Source organism: Mustelus asterias, chromosome 1 (assembly GCF_964213995.1).
Source record: "Mustelus asterias chromosome 1, sMusAst1.hap1.1, whole genome shotgun sequence".
In the NCBI taxonomy this organism is placed as follows: Eukaryota; Metazoa; Chordata; class Chondrichthyes; order Carcharhiniformes; family Triakidae; genus Mustelus; species Mustelus asterias.
Genome location: NC_135801.1, coordinates 4,656,406 through 4,672,788, shown reverse-complemented (window position 1 = coordinate 4,672,788; position 16,383 = coordinate 4,656,406). Strand labels below are relative to the sequence as shown.

The following is a 16,383-nucleotide window of genomic DNA, read 5'->3' as shown; positions in this document are numbered from 1 at the left end:
TCTCTGTGTAAAAAATCTGCCTCGTACATCACCTTTAAACTTTGCCCCTCGCACCTTAAACCTGTGGCCCCCAGGTAATTGACTCTTCCACCCTGGGAAAAAGCTTCTGACTATCCACTCTGTCCATGCCTCTTATAATCTTGTAGACTTCTATCAGATTGCCCCTCAACTTCCATCGTTCAAAGTTTCTCCAACTTCTCCTCATAGCTAATGCCCTCCATACCAGGCAACATCCTGGTAAATCTTTTCTGTACCCTCTCCAAAGCCTCCACATCTTTCTGGTAGTATGGCAACCAGAATTGAACACTATATTCCAAGTGCGGACTAACTAAGGTTCTATAAAGCTGCAACATGACTTGCCAATTTTTAAACTCAATACCCCGGCTGATGAAGGCAAGCATGCCGTATGCCTTCTTGACTACCTTCTCTACCTGCATTGCCACTTTCAGTGACCTGTGTACCTGTACACCCAGATCCCTTTGCCTATCAATACTCTTAAGGGTTCTGCCATTTACTGTATATTTCCTATCTGTATTAGGACTGAGTTGAGGGGAAACATCTTCACACAAAGGGTTGTGAATCTGTGGAATTCCCTGCCCAGTGAAGCAGTTGAGGCTACCTCATTGAATGTTTTTAAGGTAAGGATAGATACATTTTTGAACAGTAAAGGAATTAAGGGTTATGGTAGCGGATAAGCGGAGCTGAGTCCGCGAAAAGATCAGCCATGATCTTATTGAATGGCAGAACAGGCTCGAGAGGCCAGGTGGCCTATTCCTGCTCATTGCTCTTAGGAGAGGGGGCACAGTAGCACAGTGGTTAGCACTGCTGCTTCATAGCACCGAGGACCCGGGTTCGATTCCCAGCTTGAGTCACTGTCTGTGCGGAGTTTGCACATTCTCCCTGTGTCTGTGTGGGTTTCCTCCGGGTGCTCCAGTTTCCTCCCACATTCTGAAAGACGTGCTGGTTAGATGCATTCTCCTGAACAGGCACTGGCCTGTGGCGACCAGGGGAATTTCACAGTAAACTTCATTGCAGTGTTAATGTAAGCCTTGTGACTATTAAATAAACTTTAACTTCATGACAATTTTGGAACATGTGATTAGATTGGGATATTCTACAGCCTTGGTCCAATAACTTATAATTATTCTAATTAGAGTCATAGAGTCATAGAGGTTTACAGCATGGAAACAGGCCCTTCGGCCCAACTTGTCCATGCTGCCCTTATTTCTTTTTAAAACCCCTAAGCTAATCCCAATTGCCCTTGTTTGGCCCATATCCCTCTATTCCCATTGTACCCATGTAACTATCTAAACGCTTTTTAAAAGATAAAATTGTACCGACCTCTACTACTACCTCTGGCAGCTTGTTCCAGACACTCACCACCCTCTGTGTGAAAAAATTGCCCCTCTGGACACTTTTGTAGCTCTCCCCTCTCACTTTAAACTTATGCCCTCTAGTTTTAGACTCCCCTACCTTTGGGAAACGATATTGACTTTCTACCTTGTCTATGCCCCTCATTATTTTATAGACCTCTATAAGGTCACCCCTCAGCCTCCTACGCTCCAGAGAAAAAAGTCCCAGCCTATTCAGCCTCTCCTTATAACTCAATCCATCAAGTCCCGGTACCATCCTAGTAAATCTTTTCTGCACTCTTTCTAGTTTAATAATATCCCTTCTATAATAGGGTGACCAGAATTGCACACAGTATTCCAAGTGTGGCCTTACCAATGTCTTGTACAACTTCAACAAGACGTCCCAACTCCTGTATTCAACGTTCTGACTGATGAAACCAAGCATGCCGAAAGCCTTCTTCACCACCCTGTCCACCTGTGACTCCACTTTCAAGGAGCTATGAACATGTACCCCTCGATCTCTTTGTTCTGTAACTCTCCCCAACGCCCTACCAACCCTTGCCCTTGAACTGAGTGGTGTAGTTCAGAGTTAATCATCTTGCTGTGGATCTGAGATCACGTATAGGCCAGACCAGGTGAGAACAGCTTTAGTGAACCGGATGGGGTTTGCGATGCTAGTTTCATGGTCACCGTTACCGAGACTAGCTTTCAATTCCAGATTGTATTAACTGAATTTAACAATTCCAGCAGTTGCTGTGGTTTGATTTGAATTCATATCTCCTCTGAAAGGGACATTACCACAAGGCGCCACCATCACCGAGAATGTGAAGGTGCAAAAAACAAATGAACAAGAATGGTGGCAGATGTGAGAAGTTACAGTGATCAGGGAAGTCTGGTCAGTCGGAGAATCCTTTCATTTGAAAAGAGAAGTCTGGGAGGTCAACTTTAAAGAGAAGTTTTTAAAATTATGAAGGATTATGAAGGAGGGTAGATGATAGACCTTGTGGGAAGTTCAAAACCGGGAATGCTAAATAGAAGAGAGTCACCAATAAATTCACGAAGAAATTCAGGAGAAACCTCTTTACCCAGAGAGCGGAGGGAAAGTAGAGCTCGCTCCCACAGGGAGTGGGGAGAATGTGGGACTCGCTCCCACAGGGAGTGGGGAGAATGTGGGGCTCGCTCCCACAGAGAGTGGGGAGAATATGGGACTTGCTCCCACAGGGAGTGGGGAGAATGTGGGACTCGCTCCCACAGGGAGTGGGGAGAATGTGGGACTCGCTCCCACAGGGAGTGGGGAGAATGTGGGACTCGCTCCCACATGGAGTGGGGAGAGTGTGGGACTCGCTCCCACAGGGAGTGGGGAGAATGTGGGACTCGCTGCCACAGGGAGTGGGGAGAATGTGGGACTCGCTCCCACAGGAACTGGGGAGAATGTGGGAATTGCTCCCACATGGAGTGGGGAGAATGTGGGACTCGCTCCCACAGGGAGTGGGGAGAATGTGGGACTCGCTCCCACAGGGAGTGGGGAGAATGTGGGACTCGCTCCCACAGGGAGTGGGAAGAATGTGGGACTCGCTCCCATAGGGAGTGGGGAGAATGTGGGACTCGCTCCCACATGGAGTGGGGAGAATGTGGGAGTTGCTCCCACAGAGAATGGGGAGAATGTGGGACTTGCTCCCACAGGGACTATTGAAGTAAAGAGCATAGGTGCCTTTAAGTGTAAGCTGGATAAGTGCATGAGGGAAGAAAAGGAATACAGGTGAACACTGGTAGAGCAGAGTGGGAGGAGGTTCATGTGAAGCATGACCTGGCGGAGTCCCGTGAGCATAATGCTTTGTTTCTGTGTTGCAAATTCTATGTCACTTTGACAGTTGTGTGTACAGCATCAATTGACCTTATCGATGGCCATTCGTTCATATAGTGTTATATTCTCAACCTGTGCCAGTGCAGTGAGGAGACAGCAATCTGTTCAGGAATGTCCCGTTTGGAAAAGCATAAAATGGTTTAGCACATTCTGATCCAGAGCGATTCCAAACCAGAGTAACGTGTCCCCCAGCCCATTCCTGTGCTCGGATTATGGGCACTTTTGTTTTCAGTCAGCAGTTAGCCATTGTTTCCCAAAGACACTTTGTGAAATTGTCACCACGTTGCTCATGGAATCATGGAATGACGCAACAGAGAAGGAGGCCATTCGGCCCATTGTGCCCATGCTGGCTCTTTGAAAGGGCCAGCCAATTAGTCTCACTCCCCCTGCTCTTTCCTTCAGCCGTGGAAATGTTCACTCCTTTGTGTATTCAGACAATTCTCGTGAGTGTTAGTCTTCGATCCGCTCCCCCCACCCTTTCAGACAGTGTACGTAAGATCATAACAACTCACTGCGTTAAAAAGGCATTTTCTTCATCTCACTTCAGACTCTCTGACCAGTTACCTTAAATCTCTGCCCCCTGGTTACCAGCCCTTCTGCCACAGAAACTAATTGATTCTTATTTACCCGATCAAAACCATTTGTACTTTTGAACATTCTTAAATCATCCCTTAACCTTCTCTGCCCTGAGTAGAAATATCTCAGCTGCTCCAATCTTTCCAGATGGAATTCTTTAACACTGTTTGCTTCCTCAGTGCTGAGTTCCATCAACTCCAGCCAAACATCCATGTGTAAACCTGCAGAGAATGTAGATGCCTACAATAACAGGAGCGGCTTCAATCATGTCAACATTCGGGATGCCAGGAATTTCATCAAGGTCCTTGGAACACACATGATGACTTTTCTTTTATCCTTCTCAGTTTCCAACTGAACATACAGCTTACAGCACATAAATTGTTCCATCGCTATCTGCTGCGGGAAGTTAAACAATTTGCCTTTGTATAGTACCTGTCCTGAAATAGGATATTCCAAACCAATAAACAGCCATTGAAGTATTTTGGAGGTTTTGTGATGCAGGAAGCATGGAAGCCAAACCAAGCAAGCACCCACAAACCACAAGAATCACCAGGTCACCGGCTTTAGTGATGCGGACACTGTAGAAAGGTCCCCTGCTTTCATTATAGTGCCATAAGACCATATGGCATAGGAGCAGATGTAGGCCATTCAGCCCGTCGAATTTGCTCCGCCATTCAGTGAGATCATGACTGATCTGTTGCGATAATCCTCAACTCCCCTTTCCTGCCTTATCCCCATAACTCTCGATTCCCTTACTGATTAAATATCTGTCAATCTCAGCCTTGAACATACTCAATGACCCAGCCTCGACAGCTCCCTGCGGTAAATAATTCCAAAATTCACTCCCTTTTGAGAGAAGAAATTCCTCTTCATCTCTGTCTTCAATGGGTGACCTCCTTACTCTGAGATGATGCCCTCTGGTCCTAGACTCTCCCACAAGAGGAAACAACCTCTCAGCATGTAACTTGTCAAGCCCCTTGAGAATCCGAAATGTCTCAATAAGATCACCTCTCATCTTCTAAACTCCAATGAGTACAGGCCCAACCTACTCAACCTTTCCTCATTAAAAAAATCCCTCCATAGCCAGAATTGACCGAGTGAACCTTCTCTGGACTGCCTCCAATGCCAGAATATCTTTCCTTAGGTATGGGGACCAAAACTGTTCACAGTGTTCCAGGTGTGATCTAACTAACACTTTGTATAGTTTGAGCAAGAAATCCCTATTTTTATTCTCCATTCCCTTTGAAATAAAGGCCAGCATTCCATTGCCTTCCCTATCACCTGCTGAACTTGCATGCGAGCATTCGGAGCCTCAAATACCTCCCTGCTTTCTGTAGATTTTCTTCATTTAAATAATATTCAGCTCCTTTACTTTTCTGACCAAAGTGCACAACTTCACATTTTTTGTGTTCTCATTGGAACGGTGGAGGTTGAGGGGCGACCTGATAGAAGTCTGCAAGATTATGAGGGTCATGGACAAAGTGGATAGTCAGCTTTTTCCCAGGGTCAATTACTAGAGGGCACAGGTTTAAGGTGTGAGGGGCAATGTTTAAAGGAGATGTACGAGGCAGATTTTTTACACAGTGAGTAGTGGGTGCCTGGAACTCGTTGCCGAGGGAGGTAGTGGAAGCAGATACGGTAGTGACTTTTAAGTGGCGTCTTGACAAATACATGAATAGGATGGGAATGGAGGGATATGGTCCCCGGAAGGGCAGGGGGTTTGAGTTCAGTTGAGTAGCATGGTCGGTGCAAGCTTGGAGGGCCGAAGGGCCTGTTCCTGTGCTGTAATTTTCTTTGTTCTTTGTTCTTTGTACATTATATTCCATTTGCCAAGTTTCTGTCCATTCACTTGTTTATATCCCTGTGTATTCTTTGGGTGGGATTTTCCAGCCGCGCTCACCCCAAGTCTGGAAAATCCCGCCCGAGGTCAACGGACCTTTGCATGTTCCTGTCCCACCCGCTTCGATTCCCATGGTGGGAGGGAAGAGAAAATTCTGCCCTTTGTATCATGCTCACCACTTCCCTTCCCACCAACTTTTGTGTCATCTGCCAACTTGACAATAGCGCATTGTCAGGGGATCCTTTACACCCACTTGCCTCAGATAAATGTCTCATTCAAAAGACGACACTTTCAACAGTGTTGCACTCCCTCAGCCCTGCACTGGACGTCAGCCACAGTCTCTCTACTCAGGATTTTGGAGTGGGACTGAGAGACAACAGTGCGAGTAACTGGTGCTAAAACTGAAGCTTAGCCTATAGGTCTCTGCTCCGGTTCTTTTTCATCAACATTAATGATTCTTTGATTAGTGACAGAAACTTTGGGCCTGCAGCTGCAGCCCATACATCCAGTTTCTAACCCTGCACAATGAGCTGCTTCTCTGTATGTTCCGCTATTTACATTCTTACTGTTGATAGGTGGCCAAACAAACAAACGTTACAAGCGCCCTCCCCCTCTCCCTGTCACCTGTTGACACCATACTGGGTGATATAGTAGCTACATCTTATAGAATCATACCATAGTACTGTGATCAAGAGGCCATTCAGCTCATCGAGTCTACACTCGTTCTTTCAAAGAGAAATCCAGTTAGTCCCACACCCCTCTCCTTTCCCAATTTCCCTGAACTTTCCCCCTTCAAGTTTTTCTCCAATTCTCTTTTGCAAGTTCATGCTGAATCTATATCCATCACCCCATCAGGTAGCACATTCCAAATCCTAACCATCCATTGTGTAAAAATGTTTTTCCTCATGTCACCCCTGGTTCTTTTGCCAACAATCATTAATCTGTTCCTCTAGTTGTCGAGCCTTCAGACGTTGGAAACAGTTCCTCTTTATTTGCTCTATCTACATCCATCATGATTTCAAACACTTCCACCAAATCTCCTCATAGTCTCTCTGCTTTATGGTGAAGTCAGAATCAGTCAATGTTATTGTTATTTGGGTGTGATCTCAATACTCTGCCAGCACTGAATTAACCAAATGTGTCAAAAACAATGCACAGAAATGTTAGGGTTTTTTTATAATGGTATATTTTATGTCACCATTGTAGATTTTGATGACGTGATATGGGTAGGCCGCTTCGGACTGAGATGAGGAGAAACTTCTTCACTCAGAGGGTGGTAAACCTGCAATGGAGGCCAAGTCGCTGAATATATTTAAGAAAGAAATGGATAGATTTCTAGGCTTTAAAGGTGTCAATGGGTATGGGGAGAGAGTGGGAGTATGGCATTGAGATAGATGTTCAGCCATGATCCTATTGAATGGCGGAGCAGGCTCGAAGGGCTGAATGGCCTACTCTTGCTCCTATTTACTATGTTTCTATGCTTTTGGGAGGATGATGCTTCAGCTGGGAGGACTGTAGCTGAAGCTATTTGATTTGCTATTGTTCTCTGGTGGTTTAGTTAGGCATCTGAACGAAGGAGTGATGCTTTCTACTGATCTTTGTCAATAAGATGGTTGTTTCTTGTATCTCAAGGTACTAGTCTGAAGCGACACTGACATGGGTACTGTGGAGAACCTTCAGTCTGTTGGTGTTGCTTTCAAATTAGAGTTTTAAAAAGAAAACTATTGTATAGATACAAAACAGGCCGATTTGCATTTGTATAGCACCTTTCACAGCTGCTGGACATCCCAAAAATTTGGGAAAATATTTCAAAATGTATATCCCCCATCCATATTTTGAAATATTTTCCCAAATTTTTGACTGTCAGGTTTTTAGTTCCTGCGATTATAATTTTGACATTATCTTCCAAAGGGAATTCCTCTAATTCTGTGCAATGTTCAGATGAAAACAAGATGAAAGAAAGGATCCAAGGCTGCTCCAGAGGCAGATTAGCTGCACCCAACGTTGCCCATGCAAATCACATTCATAAGTAGGGGCACATCTGCCATGGAATGTGAGGGAAGAGTTGCCAATACAAACTTCTTTTCACTATGGTTGATTTCCCAGATTTAGTCATCTCCTTGAATCTTATTTCCAACCAAGTTCCACCACGTGGACAATTCTTCCAAGTTCACCACATGACTCTGAACATTTGAGCACCTGGCTCATGGCTACAGGGACATCAACAATCCAGTTACAGATCATAAATGTATTATACAGGTCACTAATTGCTCACTGGGACACTGTAGTTTAATTACCTTTCCCATAGATAATTAGGCAGCACAAAGAAGATGCTACATTATTTTCAGTTTGCAAGACTCTCCCAAGTCCATCCTCCCCCTCCATCCTCCCCCCCCGCCCCCAACCAAAGATCCATCTGAGCACCCCCCCCCCCCCCCCCCCCCCTCCAGCGGTATAGGCCCGATGCCCGACTTTACCGTGATTTCGCACCCGTTTTCGGCGCCCACAAGTTGCGCCAAACATGTCCCTACCTACTAGGCTTACCTATAACCCTCTATCTTACTAACTTCCATGAACTTATCCAAAAGTCTCTTAAAAGACCCTATCGAATCCGCCTCCACCACCACTACCGACAGCCGATTCCACGCACCCACCACCCTCTGAGTGAATAATAACTGACACTTTTGTTAAAGAGGTACTTAGCCTGAAATGGCCAAGACATAACTTTTTTTGTGACACATTTAGTCCGTATCAACTACACAAATATGGCAACTTCACACATTTCAATGTTGAGGTAGGCAGAGAAATGGCATTTCCGTGAAGCTAACCGAGAAACAGCACATCCTGTCCAGTAGCCTTTGGATCTTTCAGCTTCTCCACACATCTACCCTGTGGAGTGGCACGGTGGCACAGTGGTTAGCACTGCTGCCTCACAACACCAGAGATCCAGGTTCGATGCCTTTATAGGACGGGGTATAGAGTATAAAAGCTGGAGTCTGATGTTGCAGCTGTATAGAACGCTGGTTAGGCCATATTTGGAATACTGCGTCCAGTTCTGGTCGCCGCACTACCAGAAGGACGTGGAGGCTTTAGAGAGAGTGCAGAGAAGGTTTACCAGGATGTTGCCTGGTATGGAGGGTCTTAGCTATGAGGAGAGATTGGGTAAACTGGGGTTGTTCTCCCTGGAAAGACGGAGAATGAGGGGAGATCTAATAGAGGTGTACAAGATTATGAAGGGGATAGATAGGGTGAACGGTGGGAAGCTTTTTCCCAGATGAGAAGTGACGTTCACGAGGGGTCACGGGCTCAAGGTGAGAGGGGCGAAGTATAACTCAGATATTAGAGGGATGTTTTTTACACAGAGGGTGGTGGGGGCCTGGAATGCGCTGCCAAGTAGGGTGGTGGAGGCAGGCATGCTGACATCGTTTAAGACTTACCTGGATAGTCACATGAGCAGCCTGGGAATGGAGGGATACAAACGATTGGTCTAGTTGGATCAAGGAGCGGCACAGGCTTGGAGGGCCGAAGGGCCTGTTTCCTGTGCTGTACTGTTCTTTGTTCTTTGTTCTTTGATTCCCGGCTTGGGTCACTGTCTGTGTGGAGTCTGCACGTTCTCCCCGTGTCTGCGTGGGTTTCCTCCGGGTGCTCCGGGTTCCTCCCACAGTCCGATAGAGGTGCTGGTTAGGTGCATTGGCCGTGCTAAATTCTCCCTCAGTGTACCTGAACAGGAGTGTGGTGACTAGGGGATTTTCACCATAACTTCATTGCAGTGTTAATGTAAGCCTACTTGTGACACTAATAAATAAACTTTAACTTTACTTTGTGCCTGAAATTACTATGGCATCTGTGCATAAAAGTAACTTGTATAAATAACAATGACCTGTAATTTTCTGCCACTTTCATCATCATACATTTTTGTCCCAAAATACATTCAAAATAAACTCACGAGCAACGCAAAAAATAGTTTGTGTATTTTCTGTTGGTGAGAAATGGTTTCAATGCCACAGTGTAAATAGGAACTGAAACTGAGCGCACGGAAAGTGTTGTCTGGGTAAACAGTTTGGAAATTTTGGAGTACAACTTGATGAAACCTTTGGATGAATTAGCATCTATTTAAAGTTGTTTGGTGGTAGGGGGATGGGGAGTTTGGTGTTAAATGTGGCAGTCGCACAGCCTGTCAGAGAGTCTGGGTAAGAGAATGTAGCCCTCCAGTTGTCTCCTGTTGACAGGGGTTGGGTCTGACATTAGTCTTCCTGTCAGATGTGACTGTCACTTTTCCATGGCTAGAATAAAGAGGCGGCAGATGATTAATGTTTGACTTGGCAAGGAGACATGGACTGGACAACCCCCCCCCCAAACAATCTCCTGACTGACCATTACATCATTGGGGTGAGTGGGGGAGGGTGGGTGAGGGTGTTTCATTTTCTCCATGTGTTAGATCAAGTGTATTTGCTGATTGTGGAGTTCTAATCTTATGGTAAGTGTTAACTTGCACTCCTAAATGAGCTCCAATGAATATAAATGGCACTAATCTACGGACCTGCTGCAATGGATTTTATTCGCTCGTTAATTCGTAATAAAAATTGAAAGCGCAAACCTGTTCTTGTCCTTCCCCTTTTAAGCGCCAATGGGGTCGGGAAGCATTATTTTACCAAACATAGAAAAAAAATGAAGGAGGAGACGTTTGCTGGAATGATTACAAGATTTTCTGACCTGCCTTGGGGAAACGGTGATCCATTCAAACATCCATTGACTTCATTGGGACTGGAAAACCCTACCGCCAGAAGGCTGACAAAACCATTGTATCAACCAATGAGATGGAAGTTGGGTCGGACTTACAGCAAGACTAATAACAAACAGCCTATTTTCCAGCAAAAATGTCCAATAATTCATTAAATAGAGTGCATTTAAACAATGCGCTGTAGCAAACAGTCTACAGAGTCTATTTAATTGGAGTCACTACAAATTACAGCAAATAGAATCCAATGTTGCAGCAACGTCTCCTGATGAAAGCAGGATTATTCCTCCACCAAAATGCAGCACGGTGGCACAATGGTTAACACTGCTGCCTCACAGCGTCAGGGACCCAAGTTCAATTCTGGCCTTGGGTGACTGTGTGGAGTCTGCACGTTCTCCTCGTGTCTGCGTGGGTTTCCTCCGGGTGCTCAAGTTTCCTCCCACAGTCCAAAGTCCAAAGATGTGTGGGTTATATGGATTGGCCGTGCTAAATTGCCCCTTAGTGTCAGGAGGATTAGTAAGGTTGCGGGGGTAGGGCCTGGGTGGGATTGTTGTCGGTGCATGCTTGATGGGCCGAATGGCCTCCTTCTGCACTGTCGGGATTCTATGATATTACACATTGCGCAATAGGTTACAAAGGTTTTCAGTGATTAACTCAAACCATTTCCTTGGCCAGTGATTGGTGATCCTATTGTTTTTGTTTTCTGTTTTGTACACAGCTATGTTCACATGATCATTCTCAGCGCTAATATCTAAACAGTTGCGTTTGTTGCCAACATCTGTTGATTTGCCTTGTATAACTGAGAGCTTTGTCCAAGAAGCTAGACTTGAAAGTCTCCCTGTGTGAGACGCACCTGCTACCTAACATCAGTTAATGCTCTTGTAAGTTTTAACACAGGGACATGAAATTCCTGATTCCTTGGACAGCGAACAATTTTATTTGAGTTACTGCCCACTGGAGTGTGCCAATCAGGGCAGAATGAAAACTAATACCTGCCGTATGAAAATTGCACACCAGTTTACAGGGATACAGCTGTCAGCTGTGGGGTTCATTAAACAGAATCCCATTGGGAATGTCACTCACGGACTTGAAGCCAATACAACTGCTTTCCAGTACATGCTGAGTGAAGCTGGGATCAGATCTTACTTTAAGCCCTGGGTAACTAAAGATAGCACAGGGCAATAAACCATTGTGCTGTATTTGCAAGCTGTGTAGCAGTGACCTTTTTACAGTTGTTGTTAATTTAACCCGATGAAGTGCCCCAACCAGCCAATTGCTTACTAAAATTTGGAATACTGTGTTCAGTTCTGGTCACCACACTATCAGAAGGATGTGAAGACTTTGGAGAGAGTGCAGAAAAGGTTTACCAGGATGTTGCCTGGTATGGATGGTATTAGCTATGAGGAGAGATTGAATAAACTGGGATTATTCTCCCTGAAAAGACGGAGGCTGAGGGGGCAACCTGATAGAAATTTATAAAATTATGAGGGGTATAGATAGGGTTAACAGTTGGAAGCTTTTTCCCAGGGCAGAAATGACAATTACAAGGGGGCACAAGTTCAAAATAAGGGGGGAAAGGTTCAGTGGAGATGTGCAGGGGGAGTTTTCTTACACAGAGGGGGTGGGGGCCTGGAATGCACCGCCAAGTGAGGTGGTTGAGACAGATACGTTAGCCACATTAAAGACTTATGTTGATAGGCATATGAACACACGGGGAATAGAGGGATATAAGCAGTTGGTTTAGATAGGACAATGTGATCAGCGCAGGCTTGGAGGGCCGAAGGGCCTGTTCCTGTGCTTTACTGTTCTTTGTTCTTTAAAAGTGGAGATTCTGGGCTGTTGCTCCTTTAACAGTTCATGTGTGGTGTACTCCAACATCAATAACCCTTAACACAGTAAAAAAGTCCTAAGGTACTTTGTGGGAGCACTATCAAAGGAAAGTATGTCATACAGGCCCGCATATTGGGATAGGTGACAACAAATGTGATCAGAGAGGAAGGTTTGAAAGAGGAATGATGGAAGGAGAGGTTTGGGGAGAGAATTCCAAAGTTTAGTGTTTGGAAGATGTGCAAAAGATCCAAATTCCCCTTGAGAAAACAATGGGAATGAAAGAAGGCAGTGGGAATCTACCTTGCATCTAAAGCCACTGGTCTGGCAATGTATTTATACTAGTGTCATTTCTACCGTGCACTGGTGTAAAACATAGAAGATCGGAACAAGAGGAGGCCATTCGGCCCTTCGAGCCTGCTCCGCCACTCATCACGATCATGGCTGATCGTCCAACTCAATAGCCTAATCCTGGGAGTAAATGTGGAGTTAGACAGGATGTGGAGATGCCGGCGTTGGACTGGGGTGGGCACAGTAAGAAGTCTCACAACACCAGGTTAAAGTCCAACAGGTTTATTTGGTATTTGCTGCCAAATAAACCTGTTGGACTTTAACCTGGTGTTGTGAGACTTCTTACGGAGTTAGACAGGGCCAGGGAGATAAATCATCAGGACCTGGTGTCCTCCTGCTTCTGGGCACCCAAGGGCCCAACATGACTTTTGAATAGGGAATTAACTGGGAATCCCTCCGCTAGACAGACTCACTGACTTCTTTCCAGTGTTTACTTAGAATCTGACCCAACGCTGAGGCTATATTTACAGCACAGAGCAAAGCTGAAGCAAAGAATAGAACAGGGGTATCCATGTGGCCACATTTAGAGTGTTTTTTATACATTGCATTTCATCTTTTTGGATGAAACACAATCAACTGAACAAGAAATAAGGGCAATGGGTTGTAACAATATTAATTGTACTTTGCCACATTTTGTGAGCACATGCTGAAAGGGCCTGTCCTCAGTTCCGCTGTATAGTATCGTTATCAACTCTGATTTCATTACATGACACCTCCTGCCAACTGCCCCACACCCCAATTTCACCATTGGTCACCCGACATGCCCATCCCCGCGGTGCCTCACCTTTTGAAACCAATTGGACAGCAAATAGGGTCATCTGGACTCGAAACGTCAGCTCTTTTCTCTCCTTACAGATGCTGCCAGACCCGCTGAGATTTTCCAGCGTTTTCTCTTTTGTTACCTGATTGGATGGTTCTTGACTGTTGATCAAACAGATTTTAAGTCTAAAGGATGAGAATGTAACACAAAGGAAATCGGGCAGCTCGGTGGCACAGTGGTTAGCACCGCCGCCTCACAGCTCTGGTGACCTGGGTTCAATTCTGACCTCGGGTCATTGTCTTGTGTGGAGTTTGCACGTTCTCTCTGTGTCTGCATGGGTTTCCTCCGGGTGCTCTAGTTTTCTCCCACAGTCCAATGATGTGCAGGTTAGGTGGATTGGCCATGCTAAATTGGCCCTTAGTGTCAGGCGGACTAGCTAGGGTAAATGCATGGGGTTATGGGGATAGGGCCTGGGTGGGATTGTTGTCAGTGCAGGCTCGATGGGCTGAATGGCCTCCTTCTGCACTGTAGGGATTCTATGATTCAAAGTCATGCACAATTATTTTTAATGCCCAACAATTATTCTCTAAAGTTTTACTTGCAGCAGAGTTGTGAGTTCCAGGAGACTCCCAGCCAAACAGGATTGGTAATTCGAATATACAAGGATACAATCCAGGCTGCAGATTATCAAATAGCTTCCCAAAAAGTTCCAACCAAGTCTAATGTTCCGCTGAAAAAAAAGTTTGCAAAGGACTTTCAGCGTCAGTTAACTTATCTGCCCAGCTTCCAAAAAAGTATCACAATCCCTCCAGCTATGTGACTGGGTCTTTCGCAGGACACGCAATCTCCAAATGCCATGCATACAAATTAGCGTGGCATGCAGCTGGCAAAACGCTATGTCCAATGCCAGACCCTCAGCTGATCGGTACTGAGAAGGGTAAAAGGTTGTGCTAACATTGAAAGTAAAGTGATTTTGAGAGCAGCAGATTGTAAGGTGTTCCTGTTGAATTGATAAGGATTATAAATCAGCAGCAAGTTAACCATTTGATTACTACAAAACACCATCATGTTACACTCTGCAATACAAATGGAGTTTAAATTTAAAGCCCCACAGAACAAAAAGGGTCATTTTACGGTTCATTTAAAAATGCTAGGCTAAAATTTTAAATGCAACGAGATATGGAATCCCACAGGGCAGAAAGAAGCCATTCAGCCCATTGAGTCTGCACCGACCACAACCCACCTAGGTCCTAGCACTATAACCCCATGCATTTTACCCTAGCTAATCCCCCTGACACGAAGGGGCAATTTAGCATGGCCAATCTACCTAACTCGCACATCTTTGGACTGTTGCAAGAAACCAGAGCACCCGGAGGAAACCCACGCAGACAATGTGCAGACTCCACACAGACAGTGACCTAAGCCGGGAATCGAACCCGGGTCCCTGGCGCTGTGAGGCAGCAGTGCTAACCACTGTGCCACCGTGACGCCCACAATATCCATCACAAGATTTTGGATGGTGTTAACCCTAAACTTCTAGGACCTGATTTAGAAACACGTTGTTTCGATACTCTTACTCTCATTTAATTACAGCTGAGATGTGATAAATGCGAAGTGATGCATTTTGGAAGAAATAATGTCGGGAGGAGTTATACAATAAATGGCAGAGTCATCAGGAGTATAAAAACACAGAGGGACCTAGGTGTGCAAGTCCACAAATCCTTGAAGGTGGCAACACAGGTGGAGAAGGTGATGAAGAAGGAATATGGTATGCTTGCCTTTATAGGACGGGGTATAGAGTATAAAAGCTGGAGTCTGATGATGCAGCTGTACAGAACGCTGGTTAGGCCGCATTTGGAGTACTGCGTCCAGTTCTGGTCGCCGCACTACCAGAAGGACGTGGAGGCGTTAGAGAGAGTGCAGAGAAGGTTTACCAGGATGTTGCCTGGTATGGAGGGTCATAGCTATGAGGAGAGATTGGGTAGACTGGGGTTGTTCTCCTTGGAAAGACGGAGAATGAGGGGAGATCTAATAGAGGTGTACAAGATTATGAAGGGTATAGATAGGGTGAACAGTGGGAAGCTTTTTCCCAGGTCGGAGGTGACGATCACGAGGGGTCACGGGCCCAAGCTGAGAGGGGCGAAGTATAACTCAGATATCAGAGGGACGTTTTTTACACAGAGGGTGGTGGGGGCCTGGAATGCGCTGCCAAGTAGGGTGGTGGAGGCAGGCACGCTGACATCGTTTAAGACTTACCTGGATAGTCACATGAGCAGCCTGGGAATGGAGGGATACAAATGATTGGTCTAGTTGGACCAAGGAGCGGCACAGGCTTGGAGGGCCGAAGGGCCTGTTTCCTGTGCAGTACTGTTCTTTGTTCTTTGTTCTTTGAGATGCACCTTGCTATGTTATAGTCCAATTCAATTTCACGTGCCCTTGAAACTGTTTGTTGATGTATTTATCAGTTCCCCCTTTATGTAGGGAAAGCAAGAACCTGCATTTCTGTAGCACCTTTCATGACCTCAGTATGACCCCAAGTACTTTGAGGTACTTTTTGAAGTGTGGTCACTGTTGTAATGCAGCAGTCAGTTTGTGTGCACCAACTCCCCCAAGATAGTGGCCGGATAATATGCTTGTAGTCGAGGGAGAGGTTATTGGCCCAGACACCAGGGATAACTCCTACTCCTCTTTAAATTAGTGTCACGGAAACCTTTCCCAACTACCAGAGGGCAGACACAACACTGACCATCTCACCCGAAAGACAGACGGCTCGGGAGCAGGGAGCCATGAATGGATGGAATGGAAAACCCAGAGACACAACATCACCCCAATCGAGGGCCGAAGGGCCTGTACTGCACTGTAATGTTCTATGTTCTTTGTTCTATATGTTACTTCAATTCACAATTTGATGCCTCAACTAACCGTGTTTTTGCAGGTTGAAGCTTTGACTGCATCTCGTGTAAATACAGAATTATAACTGCGTATTATGAATGCAATGTAAAATTAATGCAAATAAAGGAGAGTTGCATATCTTTTATGAAGATCTGAAAGAAGAAATAAAGGCATTTTGTCAGA

General features: G+C 45.4%; 1 long non-coding RNA gene across 1 annotated transcript in view; it reads left to right on the top strand.

Moving 5' to 3' along the window:
- The window catches only part of LOC144489408 (uncharacterized), a 27,525-nt gene extending 11,142 nt beyond the window's left edge, over positions 1 to 16,383 (top strand). Inside the window, exon 3 of the long non-coding RNA XR_013496971.1 lies at positions 16,007 to 16,383. This is a non-coding gene — a long non-coding RNA (uncharacterized LOC144489408). The remainder of the gene's footprint in view (positions 1 to 16,006) is intronic.